Raw genomic sequence first — 6,000 nt, 5'->3', positions numbered from 1 at the left:
TAAACTAGATAATAAAGGTGAAATAGTTAGAAATAAGTTAGACTAGTGGCGAAGGGGTTCAACCAAATAGAAGGGTTAGATTATGATGAAACTTATGCACCAATAACCAGACTTGAATCCATCAAAATGTTGCTAGCCTATATAGTATATAAAGGATTCAAGTTATACCAAATAGATGTCAAGTCTGCATTCCTCAATGGATTCATCAAATAAGAAGTTTATGTAAATCAACCTCCAGGATTTGAGGATTTAGACTATTCAAACCATGTCCTTAGGTTAAATAAAGCTGTTCCGGATATGAGAATGGCATGGGAGGAATTAATGGGAGGTCAAAGGGCGTTTTGGTCTTTTGGGCTCATTAAGGGTTTGGAGTGCTTTTAAGCACTGTTCACAGAGAGAGAAGGGGGGGAGGGGTTCGTGATTTTGGGCCGCCGCCAACCATCAAGGAGATTTTTTCTCCTTCTCCAGCTCTCCGCCGGCGCTCCCTTCTTCTCCTCCTCTCCCCCCTCGCCGGCAGCCTCCGCGCGCACAGCGCCCCCCTCGCCGGCAGCCTCCGCGCGCAGAGCAGCCCTCCTCCGGCACTTACCGGCAGTCCTGGTGCCGACTTTGCCTAGTGTTCCGGCCTACGCGCCGTTGTCACATTCCGGCCTACGAGCCGATGTCGTACGCCGGTCTTGTCGCCGTTGTATTCCGATTGTGTGTCACCTTTCAGACCCATGCCACATTCGGCTCCGCGTTGTCACCTCCGGACCCAGCTTCTCTTCGGTCGGTTCAGAGGCATCCACCCTTCCGGGTCACGACGACTCGGTCAGTTTCACGACCAGCTCACTCATCCATCCGAGGGCGCCCCCCTGGGCCAGGGTACGTTCTCGTACCTTCTTTGCATTTATTTCAATATTCTATTATTATCCGGATATTTATGCATTTGTGGAATTCGCCTCGAGCACCGAGGCACTAGAGACCGGGGGGACCCGGTCGCTGGATACAGGTACAGTTGACCGGAGGAGGACTTCTGACGATCTGGTCAACGTAGCGGACAGCTCATCGACCGGGTCATGAGGATGCGGTCAACCTTCCAGACACGTCATACCGGCAGGTTCGTTTTCTCATCTTCTAGACAGGATCAAATTGGCGCCGTCTGTGGGAACGCGCCTGATCTGGAACGTGAAGATGGACGACGCTGGATAGTTCTGCTATCCTCATGACCTAGGTCAGTCTTTCCGTTATCTGTTCTCGGTTAGTTATGTGATTTGTAGTAGTCCTTCGAGCCAAGGCCCCCGAGCCGATCAGCCGGGAGGTTTATATCCGAGCCACAGGCTCGAAGCCGAAGGCCCCCGAGCCGATCGGCCGGGAGGTTTATATCCGAGCCAGGGGCTCGAACCCGAAGGCCCCCCCAGCCGATCGGCCGGGAAGTTTATATCGAGCCAGGGGCTCGGCCCCAGCCGATCGGTCGGAGGATTATATCGAGCCGGGCTCGAACGGCCCCCGTTCGGTAGGAGGTTTATATCCGAGCCACGTGCTCGAGGTCGAAGAGCAGCCGGGAGGTTTATATCCGATCCACCTGGTCGAAGGCCCCGAGCCGATCGGCCGGAGGTTTATATCCGAGCCACGGGCTCGAAGCCGCCGATCGGCGGGGAGGTTTATATCCGAGCCACGTGCTCGGACGAAGGCCCCGAGCCGATCGGCCGAGGTTTATATCCGAGCCACGAGCTCGAAGGCCCCGAGCCGTTCGGCCGGAGGTTTATATCGAGCCGGGCTCGGCCCCGAGCCGTCGGGGAGGTTTATATCGAGCCACGGGCTCGAAGGCCCCCGAGCCGTCGGGGAGGTTTATATCCGAGCCACGGGCTCGAAGACGAAGCGAGCCGTTCGGCCGGAGGTTTATATCCGAGCCACGGGCTCGGGGCGAAGGCCCCGTGCCGGGAGGTTTATATCCGAGCGACAGGCTCGAAGCCGAAGGCCCCCGAGCCGTTCGGCCGGGAGGTTTATATCCGAGCCACAGGCTCGAAGACGAAGGCCCCCGAGCCGTTCGGCCGGGAGGTTTATATCCGAGCCACGGGCTCGAAGACGAAGGCCCCCGAGCCGTTCGGCCGGGAGGTTTATATACGAGCCCGTGGCTGCCACGGGCTCGATGGCGAAGACCCCGAGCCGATCGGCCGGGTTTGAATTAGCCCTGAAGACCGTCGAGCTCCGACGTTAAATATCGAGAGTCGAACCGGCGACTATAAAAACCCCGGCTTGAAGACCGTCGAGCTCCGACGTTAAATATCGAGAGTCGAACCGGCGACTATAAAAACCCCGGCTTGAAGACCGTCGAGCTCCGACGTTAAATATCGAGAGTCGAACCGGCGACTATAAAACCCCGCCTTGAAGACCGCTGCATGGACTAGTTATCAGATATAGACTATAAAAACCCCGGCTTGAAGACCGTCGAGCTCCGACGTTAAATATCGAGAGTCGAACCGGCGACTATAAAACCCCGCCTTGAAGACCGCTGCATGGACTAGTTATCAGATATTCTATCTCCCCCGTTCGGGGTTGAGCGGCCTTCGCTGGTCACGGACCAGATTCATGATCATCTATCTCCCCCGTCCGGGGTCGAGCAGTCGTCGCGGCCAGGTATCTATTCTTCCGATCGACGTCACCACGGTCGCACGCGCGGCATCGTCCGCCCGGCATCTATCTGACCGATCGACGTCACTCCGGTCGCACGCGCGGCATCGTCCGCCCGGCATCTATCTAACCGATCGACGTCACTCCGGTCGCACGCGCGGCATCGTCCGCCCGGCATCTATCTGACCGATCGACGTCACTCCGGTCGCACGCGCGGCATCGTCCGCCCGGCATCTATCTGACCGATCGACGTCACTCCGGTCGCACGCGCGGCATCGTCCGCCCGGCATCTATCTGACCGATCGACGTCACTCCGGTCGCACGCGCGGCATCGTCCGCCCGGCATCTATCTGACCGATCGACGTCACTCCGGTCGCACGCGCGGCATCGTCCGCCCGGCATCTATCTGACCGATCGACGTCACTCCGGTCGCACGCGCGGCATCGTCCGCCCGGTATCTATCTGACCGATCGACGTCACCGCAGTCGCACGCGTGGCATCGTCCGTCCGGCATCTATACATCCGATCGGCAGCATTACGATTGTTCGCACGACAGCATTCGTCCGGCATCTATGCATCCGATCGGCATCATTCTGATCGCTCGTTCAGCATTGCCAACTCCTCACTACTCGACTGGCGGACCAGCATTTTATGTTCGCTCGTTGACCATTCTCGATGCTGCTCATTCAGCACGTCAGGCCAGCATTTCATGATTGACTGATCGTCATTTTCTCTGTCGCTCGTTCGGCGTTGTTCGCTCGCCGTCTACTCACTCGATCGACATCTTTCCGATCATCCGTTCGGCCACACCGCTTGATCTAGGTCGCACGCCCGGCCTCGCGCCGGTCTACTCAGCGTCCCACGTGCCGCTCGGTCGGCTGTCAGTTTACATGTCGATCACTCAGCGTGTTGTCGTTCGCTCAGTATCTTCTGCTCAGCGTCTATCCACCCGATCGGCATCACTTAGATCGTCCGGTCGGTATCTTCGTGGCTGCATACTAGGCATTGGTCCGGTTACAGATTTGATCCGCTCGGCACGAGTACTATCTCATGCGACATCATTATTATAGCGACCGGTCGCGGGAGACAGTATACTTTGGGTTCAGCGATTTGATTTTGATATCGTGAGCGGTTCCGCCCTTTGCGATAGACTTGTCCAGTCAGTCGGACTCACGCCTCCTTCGACTAGACTTGAAGGGGAGGCTTGTGTTCCGGATATGAGAATGGCATGGGAGGAATTAATGGGAGGTCAAAGGGCGTTTTGGTCTTTTGGGCTCATTAAGGGTTTGGAGTGCTTTTAAGCACTGTTCACAGAGAGAGAAGGGGGGGAGGGGTTCGTGATTTTGGGCCGCCGCCAACCATCAAGGAGATTTTTTCTCCTTCTCCAGCTCTCCGCCGGCGCTCCCTTCTTCTCCTCCTCTCCTCCTTCGCCGGCAGCCTCAGCGCGCACAGCAGCTCCCTCGTAGGCAGCCTCTACACGCAGAGCAGCCCTCCTCCGGCACTTACCGGCAGTCCTGGTGCCGACTTTGCCTAGTGTTCCGGCTTACGCCTACGAGCCGATGTCGTACGCCGGTCTTGTCGCCGTTGTATTCCGATTGTGTGTCACCTTTCAGACCCATGCCACATTCGGCTCCGCGTTGTCACCTCCGGACCCAGCTTCTCTTCGGTCGGTTCAGAGGCATCCACCCTTCCGGGTCACGACGACTCGGTCAGTTTCACGACCAGCTCACTCACCCATCCGAGGGCGCCCCCCTGGGCCAGGGTACGTTCTCGTACCTTCTTTGCATTTATTTCAATATTCTATTATTATCCGGATATTTATGCATTTGTGGAATTCGCCTCGAGCACCGAGGCACCAGAGACCGGGGGGACCCGGTCGCTGGATACAGGTACAGTTGACCGGAGGAGGACTTCTGACGATCTGGTCAACGTAGCGGACAGCTCATCGACCGGGTCATGAGGATGCGGTCAACCTTCCAGACACGTCATACCGGCAGGTTCGTTTTCTCAGCTTCTAGACAGGATCAAAAGCTTTATATGGATTAGAATAACCACCTAAGGCCTAGTATGAACGATTATCAATATACCTAGTATCTAAGAGATTTAACAAGGTCAAATAGATTAAACTTTATTTATTAAAATCTTAGAAAAAGATATTTTTATAGCTCAAATTTATGTAGGTGACATAATTTTTGGCTCAACCAACACTAAATTTTTAAAAGAAAGCACTAAATTAATCAAAAATAAATTTAAAATGAGCCTAGTATGAGAACTTAATTTTTTTCTTAGATTTACAAATAAAACAAACAAAAGAAGGAATTTATGTTTTTCAAACAAAATAATTCTAAAGAATTAATTAAAAAGCTTGAAATGAAAATTTCCAAAAACATAAATACTCTTATAGTAACCAATGTTAAAATTGACTCTGATTTAGAAGAAAAATCAGTAGACTTAAAATATTATAGAAGTGCAATAGGAAGTCTACTGTATCTAACTGTAAGTCAACTTGATATTTTATTTGTAGTAGGAATGGTACCAATCGTGTGCAAAAGAATCACACTTAACTAATGCAAAAAAGAATACTTAGATATATTAAAGTAACCCTAAGTGTAAGCATTTGGTACCCTAGAACTAACACATTTAACTTAGTTGGGCACTCTAACTCAAACTATGCTGGGTGCAAACTAGATAGAAAGAGTACAAGTGAAAGCTACCAATTTCTAGGTCAGTGCCTAATAAGCTGGTCTAGTAGAAAGCAACATTATGTTGCTTTATCTACTACTGAAGTAGAGTACATAGCTTGTGAGAATGTGTATCTCGACTATTATGGATGATACACACTTTAAAAGATTATCAATTAGAATATAAAAATATAAAAATATAAAAATATCAATTGATAACATAAGTTCCATCAATTTAACTAAAAATTCAATCCATCACTCAAGGACTAAACACATAGAGGTTAAGCATCACTTTGTAAGAGATCATGTTGCTAGGAGTAGTATTGTACTTGACTATGTTGAGTCCAAATCAAATCTAGCTGACATCTTCACAAAATTCTTATCTGAACTCAAGTTCAGTACACTTAGAAGACAATTAAGCATGTGCTTAATAGAATAGATTCAAAATATTTTTCAAATTCTATTTTTTTTCAAAAAGTTATGGTTTTTAAAAAATACTTTTCAAAATCGGTTTGATTTTAAAATTTTAGGATAAAATCTTTTTGTTTTCTTCAAAACTCTCAATTTTACTAGTCCTTTTAAAGATTGAACTTAACCTAGGTCTTTCCCCCTATAAAGCATATACCCATAGGTTTCAGCCAGAGCATCTTACAAGCACACTAGGAATACTTGCTTGTGTATAAAAAATACTTAGAATGGTGTGAGATGC

Source organism: Zingiber officinale, chromosome 6B (assembly GCF_018446385.1).
Source record: "Zingiber officinale cultivar Zhangliang chromosome 6B, Zo_v1.1, whole genome shotgun sequence".
NCBI classification, from domain to species: Eukaryota; Viridiplantae; Streptophyta; class Magnoliopsida; order Zingiberales; family Zingiberaceae; genus Zingiber; species Zingiber officinale.
The sequence above is the reverse complement of the archived record's forward strand: the minus strand, read 5'-3'. Positions refer to the sequence as shown.